This window comes from Diceros bicornis, chromosome 8, assembly GCF_020826845.1.
Source record: "Diceros bicornis minor isolate mBicDic1 chromosome 8, mDicBic1.mat.cur, whole genome shotgun sequence".
Taxonomy (NCBI): Eukaryota; Metazoa; Chordata; class Mammalia; order Perissodactyla; family Rhinocerotidae; genus Diceros; species Diceros bicornis.
The window spans coordinates 10,731,043-10,752,211 of NC_080747.1; the positions used below are offsets into that span (position 1 = coordinate 10,731,043).

At 42.0% G+C, this 21,169-nt stretch overlaps 1 long non-coding RNA gene across 4 annotated transcripts in view; it reads left to right on the forward strand.

Moving 5' to 3' along the window:
• LOC131409479 (uncharacterized) overlaps positions 1-21,169 on the forward strand; it is a 282,348-nt gene that overhangs the window by 72,941 nt on the left and 188,238 nt on the right. For 3 of the 4 annotated variants that reach the window (XR_009220933.1, XR_009220930.1, XR_009220932.1), the window contains exon 4: positions 9,203-9,269. This is a non-coding gene — a long non-coding RNA (uncharacterized LOC131409479). Of the gene's footprint in view, positions 1-9,202; positions 9,270-19,529; positions 20,658-21,169 lie in introns of those variants that run through there. The other variant, XR_009220931.1, reaches the window with a different exon arrangement.

The following is a 21,169-nucleotide window of genomic DNA, read 5'->3' on the forward strand; positions in this document are numbered from 1 at the left end:
TGGAGCTTTCCAGTTGGTATTCTGGAATATCACTCGCATTCCCATTGACAGGACTTTGGAGGATCCATTAGAGACATGAGAAGCCTAGAAGGAATGTGATAATCAACAGAGGGAGTTATTAAACTCCTTCCCCTTGGGGAATTTGAGAGAAGTTTGGTGACAAATGTGGGTCAGGTAGAGTGTAAACCAGGCAGGCAACAGCCACTGGGTGGCCCATGACCTCCTGGAGGGTGGGAGGATAAGAGATCATAGTGCAAGAAGTGGATGTAGGGTCAATGCTGGGCATATTTGAGAGATGATTATGGGCCTGGGTCTGAGCAGATCTATTAATTTACATTCCCTTTTCCTGCTATAACACAGTCAAGCCAGATAAAGCCTCTTTCTTTCTTAATAACTGTCTGAGTATAAGCAGTCAACCATATCAAATCAAGCCAATATGGACTTTCTTATTGTTCTGCCATCCTCTACATGTAGCTTCTCCCTCATGGTTTAAGATGTCTGAAGTGGCTCCCACTATCACATCCAAATGCCAGCCAACAAGAAATAGAGAAAAGAATGGAAGACTATGCTCATTGTATGTTAAGGGACCCAGAAGTAGTAAACTCAGCACTTTCACTCACGTACTATTGATCAGACTTTAGGCACATGGCTACCTAACATTAAGGGAAGTTAGGACGTAAACTCTTTAGGTAGATGGCCCTGTGCCCAGTTAAAATCTTTGTCATTCAGGCAAAGGAGAGAATAGATACTGGGGAAATAACCAGCTATCTTTGTTTCACAGGAGACATTTTCCTGGCTACTGCCCAAACTCAGCAAAATATAATGAAATTCCAGAAGTGCTGGTAGGGTGAGTTCAGGAGATATCTCAGTGTCTTAAATGCCATCCCAGAACAAGGAATCAATGGTTGAGGTTAATCATATTAGCACTTGGAGGTTGCCTAAAAATCTCAGCGTCTAAAAACAACACTTTCTGTTTGATGCGTGTGTCACACAATGTTTAATGTTAATTTAACTTCTTAATATAATTGGTGAGAGTGTTTGTCCAATGTTCCCAAGAGAACTAGGAGTGTACTGTGTATGGGGAGGGGCACACACAGCAGGACAAGGATTGTAAATTTCCATAAAATTAATTACCTGGAAGAAGACATAAAAATTGCATGAATGGAGGTGATTTATGTGTAATTAACAGTTTCTATTTTGAAAAAGGTGTTGACTTTAAATGTATGCATAAATTGTGTGAGTGTATATGTGTGTGTGTGTGTGTGTGTGTGTGTAACACATATACTTAACATGATCCCTAGTATAGTCATATGATGTAGTTGGAGAAAGTTTCATTCCATTTTACAGAAATTTGGTGATTAGATCCTGGGCCTGGAGCTAGGGCTTGGGACAATGTTAAATAAAACTGCTTGGAGGGGGGAGATGTCTCTGATGAAGGTAATTTTCATGTCTCAGGAGAGAATGAAGGTAATTTTCATGCAGGAAAAATGCAAACATATGCAACTAGAGGCTGGACTGTGGTGGTTTTTAAAACAAGTCTGCAAATTCTTTGACATTTCTCTCATTGAAGAGTGGAGTCTGATTACCCTGTCCATGAATATGGGCTGGACTTAGTGACTCCTTTCCATTGAATAGAATGTGGCAACAGTGACTCTCCATGCCTTCCAGTATCAGGTCGTAAAAGGCTCTGTGGTCTCCACCTGGCCATCTCTTAGGACCCTTGCTCTAGACCCAGCTGTGGTGCTACGAGGAAGCCCAGGCCACATGGAGAGGCTTGAGTATGTGTTTGTCCACAGTCGTCCTTCGTACTCTCTCTCTCTCCAGCTCAGAAGAAAACTCACTCATATGTTCTTAGAAAGCGAGAAAATAGTAGGCAAGAGTTTTTCATCTTCCTGTTCCAATGACAAGATACACTGGGGCTCTTTTGTGAAAGACACAGCAGAGCTGATGTTCTAGCTGATGGCAAAACTAGCTGTGCCTGTCACTTTGCTGCCCTGGTCTCAAAAACGTCTCTTCCAGAAGCCACAAAATACTGGCCTGAATCTTTCTCTCCTTTCTGGTAGGAGGGCTCTGCCCCAATAGAGTTGCACACAATTAGATGTGCTTAATGGTGTGATTTCAGGCCAGAAGCCCCCATTCTTTTAACCATTCCAAGTATGTTGTAGTTTTCAGACCAGTTTATAATTCACTTGTTTATACTCTAGGTTATTGTGTGCTGAGATTTCACTTAAATCTGTGTACATTGCTCTAAAGATTTGGCATGTAGTATGTACTTAATTAAATGTTCAACCAAATCAAAGTGAAGTCTAACCAGCACATGGAAAAACAAGACTAACACTTCTTCATTTTAGATACTTTTATTAATGCTCTCCCAAATTTCATAAATAATTTAAATCTAACTTATTTTTGACACTTTGTATGTATGTAGATTAAAAAAAACAGCATAATTACTTCACTTGCTCTGATGTCTAGTCACATAGAAGATGAATTTTAAAATTATTTTTCTTGTTAATTGTTTATTGATCATGCACTTACTTTGTGCCAGGGACTGTGCTAATGTCCTCATATGCATGATCTCATTTTATCCTCTGAGATAGAAGAGTACACAAGAATTTTTTTTCCTGTTCAGCATCCTTTTCCCCTTATTTTGGTGAAAGCACCATTCTTTTCCTTTGGGTAACACTTTTTCCTCATTGTTTGTGGATATGTTGATGGCGGGATTCTTCACAAAATCTCCCTCTTCCCCTCCCTGCCAACACTGGCCCAGGAGGTGGACACTTGACCCAAGCTAGGTTATTCAGACTCTTTCATGGGAATTGAAACTTGAGCAGAGCCTTACACAGACGGCAAGCCCTGGAATTTGAGGGTCTAGCACCTGTGTCCTGAAAGGTGTCCATTAGCTTTTGTAGCCACATCTTAGACTCCTTCCTTACTACACTTTCAGCACCTAGAGCAATTCCAGGTAAAGTAGGTGCTCAATAATATTTGTGGAATGAGAAAATGAATGAATGCTCAGAGTATCCCTGGCTCATCAGGCCGAAAGCCTGATTAGTCAAATCTTCGTTTGAGTCTCTGGGCAACTAGAATGCTTCTGTTAAATTAGAAAGAGTCAATTTCACCTGTTTACAGCCAGGGTACCCTAGTGATGCAAGTGGATGCCATTGACTCTGCTTATTAACAGTGTATTTCTTTTTAATAAAAAAGTGTAGATGTGCATATATTTACTATCTCTTAGAACCTTTGTACCACTTCTCCCTATCATGCTTATCCTTATTTGTCCATCTCTGTTGAATTTTCCGTAATTTAACCTTACCATACATGAATCTTACATACTAAATCATCCTTAGGGAATCAAAGTTAACATAAAAAACTGAAAAAGAAAAGCCGGCTGGTTCCCAGCTGTCGCTAGCTTGGAAACACAATGCTCTTCTTGACGTTTTTCAGCAGGAGATCGGGGCCTGGTGGGGGGGCGGTCTCCCAACATTGGCATTTGAACTTGCTACTGCAGACCTAGAGGTAAAGATGGAAACCAAACCAAACCAAAGCAGAGTGCTGGTGTACCATAAGATGGTCTCATTCATTATTTAATGAATAAACAAATACTTATTCTAAATATGAAATCTGCATTGGGTCTTGGTCTGAAGCAGTTGAGGCAATTGGAAGCAACAGAGTGATTGAAGGGATTGCAGGGAGGGCTGTAGGGGCAGGGAGCTGGGTGCTCTTTGAGGAGGGAATCTTAAGAAGTCATCTGTTGGGCTGGCCCCGTGGTTTAGTGATTAAATGCACACGCTCCGCTACTGGCGGCCCAGGTTCAGATCCTGGACACGCACCGACGCACTGCTTCTCCGGCCATGCTGAGGCCGCGTCCCACATACAGCAACTAGAAGGATGTGCAACTATGACATACAACTATCTACTGGGGCTTTAGGGATAAAAAAAAAGGAGGAGGATGGGCAATAGATCTTAGCTCAGAGCTGGTCTTCCTCAGCAAAAAAAAAGAAGACGATTAGCATGGATGTTAGCTCAGGGCTGATCTTCCTCACAAAAGAAATAAAAAAATAAATAAAAGAAGTCATCTGTCCACTTGGTCTTTAGGAGGTTTGAACTCAGACTATGTTAGAAATTCTGGTAATGATCAGGCCACTACCAAAAGTCTCTCTAGCCAGACCGAACTCCTCAATATCTCCAAAGATATATATTCATAATTTATTGATGCTGTGATCTCCTCCCGAAATGGCTTTCTTCATACTCTCTCCCTCTCTTGGTCTTTCAGCGTCCAGCAAAAAATCTGATTTCAGGGATCCCTTATTCTCTGATTTTTGAGAAGACATGCTACATAGTGAAGGGCAATAGACAAAGGCTTTGGCTTAAGACACATGGTTGTGAGCCCAAGCTCTGATGCTTTACCAGCTGTGGACACATTAATTAACCTTCCTGAGCTTCAGTTTTCCCTTCTCTAAAATGGGGATGATGCTAATTATAATAATAATACCTTGCAGGGTAGTGGTTAGGATTAGAGAGAAGATATGTCTATCAGCCCCCACCTCATAGGATATTGACGATAGCTCTTTTATTTAGTACTGTAGTGCAGTGTAATCTTGTTCCTTGCAATTTCTTTAATGGCATCATGTCTGTTGCAGTCATTGACACCTAGCCTTTGCTTGACTGACCTCTATTCTCCATTTCTATTCTCCACCTCAAGTCGTAGCCATAGCTATATCCTTATATATCTTAATTTTCCAAATTCCTGGAAGGGAGAGCTTAAGCTTTATAGCTATCATGCAAAGATATCCAATGAATGAATGCCAATCAAAAGAAAAAATAAGGGGGCCAGGCTGGTGGTGTAGTGGTTAAGTTTGTGCTCCACTTCAGCTGCCGGGGTGCGGACCTACATACAGCTCATCAAGCCATGCTGTGGTGGCGTCCCATATACGAAAAATAGAGGAGGATTGGCACAGATGTTAACTCAGGGCCAGTCTTCCTCACCAAAAAAAAAAAAAAAAGAAGAGGACTATTTTAAAACTATTTTAGCTCTACTGTGTTTGTGTTTTTTTAAGGCTTTAGAAAGTTAACTGGAACTTATTATCATGATTGTTTGTTTTGCTTCTACAGAACACATCTAATAAGTTCTTTTTTACTACACTTAATTAAAGACATATGCACAAACATCACCTCACTTGATCTCCTTGATTCCCCTACAAGGCAGACATTATTTGCATTTCCTGATTACAGTTAGTGACTCAAGGATCGGAGAGTTGACATGACTTACCCAAGGTAACCCAGCTTGAACAGTGGGAAACGGGCGCCTAAGCCTGTGTCTAACCTTCTCCTATGCTCTGCTGACTCCACTGAGAACATCCTAGGAGATAATGGATGTGAAAATCCTTCACAGACTCCAGAGTAGAATATGAATGTAGAGGATTATTGCTATTATTTCTAGGGCAGGTGAGCTATAACCTCTTGTGGAATCATCTATCAACCAGGAAATCCTGTTGCTGTTCACTGAATTGTACCCCTGTGACCCAAAAGATAATGTATTTCCCAGTGTACTTAACTTAATACTACGGGCTGACCTGTACCATGAACTGAGCTGGGTGAGTAATATTTAAATGCAGAGCCTGACAGCTTACAACCCAAGGCCGCTCACTTCCCCCTGTGGCAAGCAGCCAAGCCAGGGAGGGAAGAACAGTGGAATGTGGGGATGAATAAAATCAGGGTCAGATGTTGTTCCTTCAAAAACAACCCATGGCTTGTATTTATTTTTGATACCTTGATGAAAGGAACATCTTTGTTCATTTTGATTATCAAGAGTGCCCCTCGGGCCACCTCCCACAGCCACCCTTGGACTGTCAGTTTCACCCGCCCTCACACTGGGTCAGAACCATTCCATGTTGATTTAAAAACCCAGTGCGGGATCATCTGACTGGAGTTTGATATCACGGTTCAACAGCCTGCTGGATCTTCCAGTGCCTGCAGAAAGGAAAATGCTTGCTGGACACTTCTGGGGGCCGGGGTCAGTGAGGAGTGGCCGAGTGGGGTGTTTCTGCCTTAATCTCTTAATACTGGGCTGAGAATACAATTGAACCATAGAGTTAAGAGTATGTTTGAAGTAGAAAGGAGCCTAGACATCAATGCAAAGACCCTAATTTTATAGACAAGGGAACAGAGACTGAAAAGGGTGAGTGATTTACTAAGTGTTTTGATGCCTGAATTCATCAAATTTGGATGAATGTCTCATCTAACTGACTTAGATGAGATATTCCTTATCCCCAGTCACTCATTCTTTTTGCCTCATCATGCTGCCAGCTACTGAAGGTGATATCTGCCCAAGTCAAGAATGAGCCAAATGGCAGTGTTTAGACAGTCATTTTCCTTTTGTGTTGTAACAACAATCAGTCAATCAGTAAACAGGCAGGAGCTCCACTCTGCATCTGACACAGAGTTTGGAGCTGTGAAAGGGACCTGCAATGCTCTCAGTGAGATGACAACTTCAAATGATGCTAAGACAGTGGGCAATCATATGTAGAATTGTTGAATAAGGTCCTTATATCTTTATATAGTGGAATATGTTATGTAATTTGGGGATCAAGTTTGGATTATTGCTTTTCATGTTATTCAAGATTGACACAAAACAAAAAAATGCTCTAAGAGTCTCTAGACCTTTGGATTGAGTTTGAGGGCACTAATTAATCATAGCCCCTCCTCTGTGGGTTCTGAACCAATTGAAAAATAGCCCCAGGAGCTAGATGAAGATTAAAAAGGAGTCAGATTTATTTCAGGCAAAATTTGAATTGGACAATAGAATTTGACACAAGCAGCTGAAATGAACTAAGACACCCCATGCAGGGCTTGGAAAAATCATATTCCATGGGGCAGGATGTAGGAAATAGAGGCCTGATGAAGATGGAGGTAGAGGTAGAGTTAGGGATTGGGAAAGAGAGAGGGATAAGAAAAGGGAGAGAGACCCATTGCTTTAACCCTCTACTAAAATAAGTCTTACCTCCTGGTGAGAAGAGGATAGAAGGACATGGAGAGAATGAACCTTCCTATTTTAGAGGCCAAAGAAGGATCATGCAGAAAGGAAGAAAAGATTTCCATACACCTTTGAGAAATATGAGCAAGTACAAGGAAAATGCAGACATGTGAAATCATTGAAAAGGTGGTAGAATCCAGGCTGCAGAGATGGGGAGAGGACATAGGTCCCTCAGTGTTTTTTAAATTTTATTTTTAATAGCGATAAAATACACATAACATGCAATTTACCAACCTAACTGTTTTTCGAGTGTACAGTTCACTAGTGTTAAGTGTATTCCCATTGTTGTACAACCAATTTCCAGAACTTTTTCAACTTGCAAAACTGAAATTCTATACCCATTAAACCCTAACTTTCCATTCTCCTCTTTTCTCAGACCCTGGTAACCACAATTCTACTTTTTGCCTCTATGAATTTCACTAATCTAGGTGCCTCTTATAAGTGGAATAATGTAATATTTGTTTTGTTGTGACTGGCTTATTTCACTTAGCATAATGTCCTCAAAGTTTATCCATGTTGTAGCATGTGCCAGAATTCTCTTCCTTTTTAAGGCTGAATAATATTCCACTGTGTGTATATACCACGTTTTGTTTATCCATTCATCCGTAGATGGACACTTGAGTTGCTTCCACCCTTTGGCTATTGTAAATAATGCTGCTGTGAACACGGGTGTGCAAATATCTCTTTGAGACTTTGCTTTCAATTCTTTTGGGTATATACTCAGAAGTGGAAATGCTGGACCAGGGCCTCTCAGTTTTGACAAAGGAAAGCTTGATGCTGCTAAGACGGTGAAACAGAAGTCAGAGACCAGAAATCTACAAGTCTGCAGAGTAAGAATATCTTCTGGGGCTGGTAGGATTGAAGAGCTGACTTCCAAGGGAGTGTGAGACAGTGCCAAGCCTTTGAACAGTGACAAGGAAGAGTTATAGGGGAGACAGTGAAGTCTGTGTTTTTGGATAGATTCCAGAGGCTATGGAAAGAGCCTGAGGCCTAGGGTGGGTGTGGGAGTGGGAGTGAGAAAGATTCCTGCCGGTCTTCAGGTGGAAATGGACACAAATGTGATGAGGACTCAATCTTTATTCAGTAGTGTGTTTTGTTCTTAATTCTTATTCTAAATGGAGTATAAATTTGCTTGTAAGTGAAAGGTAGGGATAAAAGATGTATAAGAACTTTTGTTTAAAACAAAGAGAGGAGGGGCCAAGTCACATGTGATTCACTTTGAAAACTGGAGTCTGTCACACATGTATTAGAAGTAAGGCATTACTGTCCTAACCCCCGCCTGTAACAGGGTGGAAATGACCGAAAGAGAAGGCGTCACAGGAGTTTCACTTATTTCCACAACGCTGATCATATACCTCTTATCCTAATTCTATGCTGGAGAAAGGCCAATAATAATATCCACCATTTGTCTAGCTTCCCCCTCACCAGGTGGCCACTGACAATGTCTGGGGACATTTTCAGTTGTCACAACTGGGAGGGGAGGTGCTACTGGCAACTAGTGGGTAGAATTCAGGGATGCTCCTAAACATCCTACAATGCTCAGGTCAGCCCCTACAACAAAGAGTTTTCCAGCCCAAAATGTCAATAGTGCTGTTGACAAATGGGATTTGTTATATCTCCTTGAGGTATCGTCTAATTTCCTCCTTACACAGACATGCTAAGATACCATTCTTGTCTTATTTTAGTAATTAAGAATGTGAGAGATGAGCGTGAATAGTTTAACTGATGGCCCAGAGATTCAGTACTGAGATTAGGTGTCCTGACCCCAGGAGCATTTCCCTTTGTTTATACCTTGAAGGGTCAGATAAGACGCAGTCACGGAGGGTCAAAGTTACCAATAAAGAAGTTGAAAGAGGGAATGAGCATTTATTCAGTGTCCACTGTGCCAGGCTAACGCAGCGCTGGGAGATTAGCTGCATTCATAATCCTCGTCACATTACCAGCCCTCCACTGCCATTTGGTATGTGGCAGTTCAGAAAATTAAATAGCTTGTGAGAGGTCACGTTTGATCCCAAGTCTATGCCAAACTTGACTCTTGCCTTTAAAACTCATTGCTCTTTTATTAGAATATGTGTGATTAAAGAATAATTAGTTCAAAAGCTCCAATAGTAAGACATTAATATCTAAACACTCCAGATTCTATTTATTCACTCAGAATAATTTTTTTAGTGACTGCTATGGACCATGCTCTGCGCCAAGGGCTGGAGAGATGCTGACTCCCTAGACACACCATCAGGTGAGTTGGGCAGGGTGGGGCAGAGTGCTAAAATGCTGCTGCCTTGTGTTCCAAATACCCCACTCCTGTGTGTGTGTGTGTGTGTGTGTGTGTGTGTGTGTCTGCGTGAAGACAGATTCCTTATGTTTTGATGACGGAGTGCTATTTATTTGTTTCGTTCAATTGTTTATCTGCAACTTCTTTATCCTGGGCATTTTGACGTTAGTCCATGAGGATGGGCAAGGGATAAGTCTGAGTGATGTGCCTTATTAGATGGCAGAGGTGCTGTTGCTAGACAAAGCTTGTGCACCTGCATCTGTTCTCTGAGGCTGAGTCCTTTCCCTTAGGGAGACAGGGGAGAATGGGGGTCAATCATGTGGGCTCTGCCTGGGTTCAAATCTTCCTTCTACCATTTACTACTCATGTGGATTTGAATGAATGGCTTAACCTTGCTGCATCTCAGCTTCCTCATCTGTAACACAGAGATGCTCAGAGTGGGACCATACCAGAGAGTGGCTGGGAGGCCTACATAAAGCGATGTAAGGAGGAGCAGAATTCTCTCCACTCTAGAGTAACTTGCATTGACACTGTGGGACCTGAGGTGGGCATGGAACAGAGGTTCCAATACACAGTGTCAGAGCCAATAGGGGTGGTAGCCCTCAGCAGCAGCTGCATTCTCTGGACCAGCAGAGGAAGAGGCAGATGAAGCCAGTCTTTTGCTCATGAGACACAAGAATAAAGTTCCCACGGGAACCTTAAGGACGGCAGAGGAGTTGGATAGAGGGAGGCTTAGACACCATCTTGGGACTGCCAGGAGAGTAGAACTTTTCCCCTCAGGGCAGCCAAACCACAGGAAACATGGACAACATAAGTTATGGCTGAGAAAAAGCCAATGGTAGCAATTTAGGACAGACCCAGTGTCATAAATAGACCTGACATTATTTCAGACGCCCTGGAGTAGCAATGGTAGAAAATGTACCCAAAGACTAAGGGCAATGGCCTCAAATCCCAGCTTAATCACTTACAAGTGTCATATTTGGAGAATCATGTGATTTATCTGAGCCTCAGTTTCCTCATCTGTAAATTAGAGAAAATACTATTTCACGTAGTGGCTGTGGATCTTAAATATAATCAAATCTGTAAAAGCACTTTGCAAACTGTCAAGCTCTGCACAGGTTTGAAAGGTTGTTATATTATTTCCAACTAGTCAAAAGTGCTACTGTGGATTTTAGTTGGAGGAAAGAAATTTTTCTAGTTCATGTTCTATATGGTAGTATATTTGAACCTCATGTTCTCACTCATCAAACACCTTAAAATATGGAGCCACCTAGAATGGCAGAAACAGAAAAATCTATCAAATAATTCAAAGCTTCCTCCTCTCTGTAGCTCATTGGAAAGGGGATGGAGAGTGTTTCTTTTGTTCAGCTTGCTTAATTCGAGAGGGAGAAAGAGAGTTACAAATGAGAAATGCAAATCTAAGAAGATATCCAGCAACGTGCCTGGCTTTAATAATTGCTCAAACAAGAAAATCTAGTCTCTAATCCTCCTCCTCTCCACGCATTCACTCTCACAATATTTTTGGGGTCCAAGTTTCAGCTAAATGTCACTGTGTCAAAGATCCATCTCAGACCTATCCTATCCTGTCCTCCCCTCTCCTGTCCTGTCGTATCCTATCCTATCCTATCCTATCCTATCCTATCCTATCCTATCCTATCCTATGCTATCCTATCCCATCTCTCTGTTTATTTCCTTCATCACCTGAAATTTGAAGCTATTTGAAATTATCTTATTGTTTGATGCATGTGTTTGGTTGATTACTATATTTTTCCCTAGGTAATAAACCCCTTGTGGGCAGGTCTTATTCACTGCAATATCTCCAATGCCTACCTCAGTGTCTGGCTCATACTGAGAACTCAATAAACATTTCTTAAATGAATGAATGAATGAATCCTCAAATCCCAGGGGTGTTGGAAGGCAAAGGCAATGGTAATGGAGCCACTGCTTGCAAGTAGTGGCAACTGAGGCAGAGATAGGAGCAGCAGCAGCAGAAGTGGCAGAGTACCTGGACAACAGGGGTGGACCTTCTGGCTCACTGGGACCAGGAGTCTGTTGAGCTGGGGTGCTCTGCAGCAGGCCCCTGCGGAAGCAGCAGACACTCCTGCCTGGGGCCCCAGTGGAACCACCATGGACCTTTTAGATCAGCATGTGCAGAGGCTAAGAACACCGAGAGCTTTAGCAATGAGAACATGTGTTGATGCCTGAGGTGGTGGAGTGTTGTCAAGAGAGGGGAAAGGAGAGGAGGGATGCTGGAGGCTGCTCAATGACCAGTCTAGGAGGAAATGACAAACTCTTCAGTGTTGTTTTTCTAGACTGGTGGCCTGGGATGTGACTTGCATTCAGAGAATAGAAAAAAATCTTAAAACACGAATGAAATTCTTAGCCCCAAAGTCCCTTAAAACATCTACCATTTATTATACATTTATGTGTTTATGAATTGAGCACTGGGATAAACACTTTAACCACATTATCTCCTTTTAGTCCTCTCAACAGGTGCTTCTTCTTGTATTCCCATTTTACATATGGCAAAACTGACGTTCAGCGAGTCAAACTGACTTACTCAGGCTAATAACCGGTGGGATTGGAGACCAGACAATCTGACTCAGATTCGGTGCTTTTAAACTATGATTGACAATTGCGTATGAATTGTCTAATTTGATGACAACTTTCTAGACCCATATAAAAATATTGGAGGGCCGGCCCCATGGCTTAGCAGTTAAGTGCGCGCGCTCCGCTACTGGCGGCCCGAGTTCAGATCCTGGGCACGCACCGAGGCACCGCTTCTCCGGCCATGCTGAGGCCGCGTCCCACATACAGCAACTAGGAGGATGTGCAACTATGACATACAACTATCTACTGGGGCTTTGGGGAAGAAAAAAAAAAAAGGAGGAGGATTGGCAATAGATGTTAGCTCAGAGCCGGTCTTCCTCAGCAAAAAGAGGAGGATTAGCATGGATGTTAGCTCAGGGCTGATCTCCCTCACAAAAAAAAAAAAAAATATATATATATATATATATATATATAGGAGCTCTCAGGGTTCTGTCTTGAGCCTACTTTTATTATTCTTATCCTACACAGTTGGCAGGGGATGATCTCAACCCCACATCTGTGATTCTAACTTCAGACCTCTGTCTCCAGCTACCCACTGACGTCTTTACCTGGCTGTCCTATAGAATCTTCCACTCAACATGTCTATAACTGAATTCACCGTTCCCTCCCCAATCCTTCTTTCTTTTAATTATTCCCTGTCCTAGTTAAATGACACATTCATCCATCCAGCTGCCCCAGTGAGAAATCTGGAAATTTTTCCTAGCGCCTTCCCCCTCTCCTTGATTTTGAAATGTCTTCCTCCTTACTCTTGCTCCAATAAAATTGAGTCCATCCCAATTGACATTGCTTCAGATTATTATTATTGACTATTGCCGCTGTTTTTTCAACTGGTCTCCTTATCTCTGATATCATTCCTTACAAATTCACCCTACTTATAATTACTGCAATATTTTAAAATTAATGCTAAAATGAAAACCTGATCCTATTAGTCCTCAGTCATTTCTTCCTTCTCAGAAGTCCTGTAGCCTATTAGCCCTTGGCAGATGTTTCCCTATTTTATCATTTTTTAAACATGCCACATGTGTATCTTATCTTTTCCCTTTCCTTCCCTCCCTCACGTCTTTCCTTCATTCCTTCCATGAATTTTCTTTAGCCTCTTCTTTACACCAGGCTTTGAAACTAACATTACAAGAAGGTTGACACTCTATAAAATATTTTCTCATACAGTATCTCATTTATTTCTCACAACACTCTTGACAGGCATGTAGGCTTATCTCCATCTTACAAATGGGGTTATGAGCTCAGATAGGTCAAGTGCATTGCCCAAATTCACAGGACCAGGGAGTACCACGTCTTGTACTGTGTCCTCGGCTTTCAAGTCCTGTTGTTGCCCTTCTCTGCGGCACTGCTCATTGAAGTCAGGTGCATCTGTTCTTTTATACCTGTTTTCACCATTCCAACTCATCATACATTGTCAATACATAGAGATCTTCAATTCAATGCAATCAAGACAAGTGGTGTTCAATCAAATGTCGGTGGGGGCAGAAGCACATGAAGTAATAGAGAGGAGTCTACTGGCTGCAAACATTCAATGTGTTCTGAGAATGAATCAGTATACTTTTCCCAGTGAAAGAAGACCTTCCATTGTCTTGTCTACTTGGCTAAGTAGATGGCAGTGACCAGAGCTTCTCCTGTAGCTGCTTGTGGCTTTGTCTGTCTCACTAGACTGTGAACACCACAAAAACAAACACTGCTCCTCATTCTTCTTGGTGTCTCTATTACACAACACAGACATGATCACTCAATAAATAGTTATCTATGATATGGATCAATGCTTAGGAATTGAGAGATGGAAGGGAACTTTGAGAGCATCTTTCCAGACCACAGTTTCCCAAACTCCAGTCATCTGTGCAATAGATGTACACAATAGATCTGTGTAATAGATTGCCCACGTTTTGTGACATTTGAGTCTTGTCTGTATTCTCATTTATTTTTTATTTACTCTTTATTATTTGTTTGCTATTATTACCATCTCCACTTTTACAGGTAAAGAAATTGAAGCTTAACATGATCATCATACATACCCCAGCTTAGGAATTACTGTCTGAGCTGAATTTGAATATGAGTGCTCAGATCCCAGATTCTGGAGTGTGCAGCCAGCCTTTCTTGCCTCCATCTCTAAAGCTCTTTCTGCTTCTTGAGCAAAAGAGCCACGCTGTAAGGAGATTGCGGGTGGGGAGATAACCAGGTGCCTGCAGCCATCCGTGAGGCGAATACAAGAAGCTTTGTGGGGAAAACTTCAGCAGTGTTTCCTGGAGAGAAGGAGGGAGCTCAGAAGAGGGAGAAATTAGAGGAATCTCCTGGGAACTGAGATGGGGAGGACGGTGGTGCCCAGGACAGGAGGGGAAGTCAGACACATTTCTCTCTGAACTGAGCTGAGAACACCCACCATACATTTCAAGTCTACATTTTGGAAGGAAAAGATATAATGCCCTCTTAAAACTGTTCTCTCTTCTCTTCGAAAATGAAGGTCAGCAGAAAAGAGAAGTAGCATCTGAGATGCTAATGGAAGAAAACCCAGATGACTGCAGAAGCAATATAAAGATTTGCCTGGATTTGTTTCAGCCCCCATGGCTGTGCCTTCTACTTGCAATTCCTCCTCACCAGTCTGGATGGGGAAATAAATACATTTTTTAAAAGTCCAACATTCAGGCACTTTTGAAACTAGGTAAAGTGGAACCAGGGAGGCTTAAAATATTAATCATGTACCCAGGCTTGCTGGTGAAAAGAGGATGGTGTTCTGCAGGTGTAATGCAGAGAGAAAATCCCCTCTAGGAAGGAGTGATATGGAGGTGGATTTCACTTGTGTGCAACAGACAGACAGAAAGCTTGATTCATACTTAATGCAGACCTGGATTCAAAGGCCCCTCCTTAAAGGGAAAGCTGCAGGCCAGAAGCGTTACTTTAGGACTCTCCGAGACCTCATTAGACTATCATTAAACAGCCAACGAGGCTCTGCTAAGGCAATAGGCTGAGTCCAGAAATACAGATGAAAGGCTTTAGAAATGCCGGATTAGAAAACAAAGCACTAGTGTTCAGAGGTAGGAATTTAATGGCAGGATTCCAAGTCCCCAGCCCAGAGCCTAGGAGAGAACATCATCAGAAAAACATGGGTAGTGATTTCACTCCTTTTATCTCTTCCAAGCTCTACAGTGGCCCCAGGAGGTGGGCTGAGTAGGAGTTATTTTTATTATCCAGGAGCCCCTGGGCTTATCCACTGTTCATTCCCAGGGCTCCCTCTCAACCCAGATCTACTTCCTGTGCTCATCTTGCTTTCTTATCACAGGCCCCAGAGACTCAGTTTCTTTCTGATCTTCTTCAAAATGGTTGCGGCCATGTACCAGTTTGCTCTCTGAATCAGTTCAAGTCTCTTCAGCTCCCTGTTTTTGTGCTGCCAAGGATGAGCCCACAGGATCTTTTTGAATTAAGGATTTTAATTTCATTTCCTGCAAGGAAAGGGATGGAAATAATGAGAATCCCAGCAGTAGAGAAGCAGCTAAGTTTCTACGATTTTAGAGTTCTTGATCTTTATATCCTGTCTTTGTTCTGGAAGGTTCCTAGAAGTTCCAAGGACTCGACATTCTGTTTTCACTCCTGAAGTTGTGCTTAATCTTCTCCTACCTCTTCACTCCTGGAACTTGCCCCTTATTCTTTACATAGAATAAGCAGCTTGTTGTTCCTTGACCTTGCCCACAGCCTCTGTTAACCTCTATGCCCTTATTTGCTTTGAATGTCTTTGTTTGAAATCCAGCTTCCTCCTCTGAAGAATCTTTCCATCCTCTCCCTCCATTTTCCCACCCCCGTGGAAGAACCCGTAGCACTTGCCATGAGTAAGCCTGGGGTGGATTCTTCCCTCCACCTCAGAACAACCACATTATTCAGAACTGGGACTTTAATCACTAGGACTTAACACGATGTCTGGCACACAGTAGGTGCCACTTTTAAAAGAGTAAATGGATTGTGCTTTTGTGTGATATTCGAGTCCTCTCACGACTGCAGAATGACTTAGTTTTGTAGAAACAGCATTAGACTTGGGTACTCAGGTTTGAGTTTCAAATCTGTCACCTGCTAGGTGAGGGGCAGTGACAATTATCTTAAATTTTCGGAGCTTCAGTTTGCTCACTTATAAAGTGGAGTCAATAACACCTACCTTGTAGTTTATTCACTTTTTTTTTGTTTTTGGAGTAGAGATCCTTTTTCCCTAATAAAAACATTTCCAGAGCAAATAGGGAATAAATTTGGGGGAATACTCCTAGAAACTATATCAATTTGTATAGGTTCTAAGACTGGCCCTGGCCTTTAGTTGAAGTTTCAAAGAAGAGACTACAGAGCAGTGAGTGTTATTCCCAGAGGCTGGACAGCAGTTGGCACAATGACCTCCACGCATGGTGTTCTTCACCACAGGGTTGGTCTTGCAGTGTGCTAAATCAAAATCCTGGGTTGGCTATGTGCTGAGTGAGGGCAGAGAAGGGTGCATGAGATGCCAATTCATTTGTAACAGGTGTAAAGGTCTTTATATTATCAGGATACTTGCATCACTATCCATTTTTGATCTTCAAATTGTTAGAATTGGCTCAAGCTTCACCCACAGGATTGTTTCACTTGTCCAGTTCCTTGTTCAGACTCTCAGGGTCCTGTAGAGCAGGATCTTTGTTCTTTCTGTACCAAGCTTGACCACAGGTGCCCCAATTTTGGCCCCCAATACTGTGGCTCTCAGGGCCATTTTTCTCCAAACTCCACTTCCTCAGAGGCATCATGCTGGAACATGGACTACTCTTTTTCTTCTCAAAGTCTCACAAGATCCACCAGAATCCCAACCACATTTTCCTCCCACTTCTGGCTCCCCAAAGAATATATTAGACCAGTAAAATGCACACACACATCCACACACATACATCTTCTTCACATTTCTTGAGATGGTCCACAGTGAACCAGATGGTAATTCGGAAAGGCCCAGAAGCTGATAACCAAAAAGTTCTTATCCTAACCTCTCCTTCCATTCTTTGCTGATGTAAAGACCCACAGACCTATCCCTCCCATTCCCATCAGAGTGCTCCAGTGCACTTCTCGCTACAGTAGCTAAAGACACAAACAAAAAATACAAAAGCACAAATTAAGTACTCAGTGGGCCACTTGTGTTCTACATTTGATTAACAGTGAGAAATATGATTGACATAGGAAGACAGAAAGTTCAGGTCCATATTTCTAGTTCTTTCTTTCCTTAGGAGACCTACGTGAAAAGCCAAGTCTTAATTAGAACCTTGCTTAGTGAGAATACAATCAAAACAAAGGATATTTATTGGATTTGAGAGTGTAGTGACATCATAAGATAGTCTGATATGTCCATCTTCTGTTGGGGATGCTTTTGCCAAATTGGAATGAAACAGAGTTATCACTTTCCCTTTCTCAAAGATCCATGATTTTGTAAACCTCAATTGGTAAGATGAGGGTCTCAGAAAATGAGGAGTGGGGGAAATAATTTAAAAATTTCACAAATACATTTAAAGAACAGAGCGAATAAGTATTCTAGAAGATACTCACTTGCTTTAGCAAACCAGATACATGACTATGAAACCCTGCTCCAATAAATAAGCTTCTTCTGGATGACTTTCTTCCTTTTTCAGGAAATATTACTGTAACATTGCAGTCTGCGAGACTGAGTATTTCACCAGCTTTATGTTGTGCAGAGGATATCTCTCTTTTGACTGTTTAAACCAGCCCTTCCTGACATGGTATTTGTTGGCTTTTGCACATGAATTTTTTTTCATTGTTTTCAAAGGTCTCAGGACAATGTTTGGTTATTTCACAAGTTACAAACATGTTGTCAGGCCCTGGCTCTCTGTTGGATGGATTTTAAATAAGGTGGTCCAAGAGAGACCGTGGAGTTAAATTTGAGCAATGAAGTGAGAGAGAGAGCCATGCAAAATTTGGGAAAAGAGAATCCCAGACCAAAAGAACAGCCACTGTATAAGCAGCAAGAAGGCCAAAGCGAGAGTGGAATGAGTGAGGTAGAGAGAGGTGTGGGATGAGATGTGCTGAGGCTAAATCATGTAGGGTCTCATGAGCCATGTGAGGAATTCAGGGGTTTGTTCTCAAGGTGTTCAGCATCCACAACAGATTCCAATGCACTGGATAAGCTACTACAACCCTGGATAGGGTTTGATCAGGCTGCACCCATTGCCTCCATGGTTCTCTTTTTCTATGTTTCCATGCTGGTCAGTTTCCTTCTGAGCAAAATAATTTTTCTCTAGATACCTTAACATCTTCATTGAGGTTAGCCCCCATCCTGCTGGCCTAGGGCCCACTCTGTCTCTGGGTGGGGACTTTGCATATCTCATTTTAACTGGACTGATTTTCTGGTTTAACTCTTAGGAGGACAATCTCTTTGCCACATTTCCTAGTTCTTGGGGAGCATATGACTATCACCTTCCTTTCCACGTACCAAGAATATAAACATGCACACAGGTGCTTTAGGGATCCGGGCCAACAACAATAGCAACAAAAGATTTAAAAAGAAGGCTGTTTGGAGTCTAGGTGTGTTGGAGCTCTAAAAGCAGAAGCCAGACTGAAAACAATCAGCATCCTCAGAGAGGGAGAGTTAGAAATAAACACTTACGTCATCCCTTTCCTCCCCTGTAATGATGCGGTCCAGGCAAATTATTGCCCAGCATTTTGAATTTGTCTGGTTTCCTCATTAATTCTCCTCTCATTTCTGCTTTTATTATCTACAATGACAACGGCACACTATCCCTAGGCAGCTTCTAAAGTCATCTAACTGTCATTAGAGCAATAAAGACTCATATCTTTCTGCACAGTAAACAAATTAAACTGCTCCTTGGTGTCTAAACCTCTTGATTAAACCATCATTGTTTCATGATTACTATTGTCTTTTGAAAACCTACTGTGTGTCAAGCATAGATAGTTGCTTTACATACAATTCTTAGTTTAATCTTTACAGCAGCAGTTTCAAGCTAAGAATCATTGGCTCAATATGCAGAAGAGGAAATGAGCCTCGGAGTAGTGAAGCACTCACCCCTGATCAAAGGCAATGAGTAGCAAGTCCAAGATGCACAGACTTTCTAAGCCAGACCCGCACACTCATACACCCCATGCTCCACCCACAGAACTTCATGTCTTCCTGCTACTCTAGACTGTTCTTGCCATCCTCCCTCCCAAACTTCCCTCCTCACTGAGATATACATATGCACACCTCTGCTTTCTCTCCTCAGAGCATGTCTTCAAAATCTTAAAGGGGATACAACTTCTCTTTCTTTTTTGTCACTCTAATTCCTGGAGTCAGAGACTGTCATTGCTAGAGGGAAACTTGGAGATTATTTCTCTGGAGGTTTCCAAGCTTGAGTCTCCAGATAACAGACTTCAAGGCAGTTTCAATATTCAGAAATCTCTAGTTAAATCACAATACTGTTGTTTGGTTTGTGCTCCTTAAATATCAAGTTAAGCAACTATTATTTGGTAAATACAATTTATCAAATAGACAGTTTCACAAGATTGAGCTCATGTTGGGGTAAGTGGGGAAGAAGGAATTTATAAAAAAGATTGTTGGTGAAAACTCTCAAAAGTATCACCAGTTATGTCTTGTGTTCTCTTTTATAGATGACTCAAAGGATGTCCACTGGGAGGAAAAGTTAAGCTTCGTTGGTTTGGAAAGGACTTTAAGGCTTATGTTTTCCAACTATGATACATTTCTAGCAAGCAATAGACCAATCATTGATGGAGAATTTATTGCTACCCTATGCATCCTCTACCAACTTAGCAGCTCTGACTGCTAAAGGTTCCTGCTTTTCTGTAGTTTCTACCCTTCGGTTCAAGTCCTCTGGAGTTCCACACAATGGTTCTCACCACTCTTCTGAGTAGTGTCCTTCATGCATGGGATATGACAGATGTGGACTCACTGCTAGGTATGCCAGCACTCACAAAGTGATTATGGCCTCTCTCCGTTCCACATGCAAACCAGGATTAAGTCCTTGTTTCCTTAGCAAGGCCTATAAGGCATTTTGTCATTTGACCCTTTGTTCTCTGCTTCAGCAATATGCCCTAAAACTGCAGATATACTTAACTATCTGAACTTTAGCTTATGCTCTGTGATCCTTCTTTCTAGAATATTCTCTTTCCCACTCTCTTCCCCAGATTTGCCTCCTCTGCGGAGCTTTTCATGACCCAAAAAGACTGGATAATGCTTTCTCACACCTGCTTACATTGCATCTTGAGTGTTTCCTTGGTTATAACACTCATTTGTAACTAAACGTTTATTTCTCTCTCTCTTCAGCAGGACCATGGGATCCTAGTGGCCAGGGATGATATTTCGTTCTCTTAGCCCCAAAGCCTAACATTTGATTTAAACATATAGTGAGTGCTTAGTGAAATGAATGAATGAATGAATGACCTTCCTGTGTCTTGTCCAAGCCCATTCACCAACCCCTCAACTTACATTCTCTCTTCATCATGGCAGTGGGAAAGAGGGAGTTGAGAAGGAAGATGGATAGGATGAGGGAGTGACTGACAGGGAAGGGTAACCAGCGAAGAGATAAGCATATCAGAATCAAAAACTTCATTTTATAGATGAGGAGACTGAGACAAAAATACATAACGTACCTAAGTCACACAGTGGAGCCTGAAGTCCTGTTTCCTGGCCTCTGGCCCTGTGCCTTTTTTCCATCTCGTGAATATTGCAGCAAGTACTTTTTGAACACACAGGCAAAAACAACTGGCTCAGATAGCCTCATCACCGGGTTGAAGGGGTCACTGTTTGAAATTTTAAAAATTATCCCTGATTTAAACTCAGCCTCTCACTTGGAGCAATGACTCAGGCTAATTTTGTGGGCGGTATGTTTTCCTTTGAGATTTCTCATCCGATCTGTTCCCTGTTCTCCTAGATTACATAAGGGTAATGATGAATTCCGTGACTGGATCCCAACTTCCCGAGGCCCAAAATAATCAGTGTTCTGTTTTCCACGGGAGATGAAGATATATATTAGAATTTTAACATTCTTTGAACATCTACTTTAAAAACAGGAGACATCCATGGCAGGTGGGGCTTGCAAATGATATTTCTAATCAGGTGTTCATCCAGAAAGTAATTAACTTTAGGAAAGTGCCTTCCCTGTAAGGCCCCAAAAGCTTCTAAAATGACTTCCTCACTCTCAACTCTCTCTGAACATGCTTTGTCTTTGCCTCCCCCTGTGTCCCAGAGCCCAAAGGGAAGATGAGAGGCGAGTCCTGCTGTTAAGGATGCC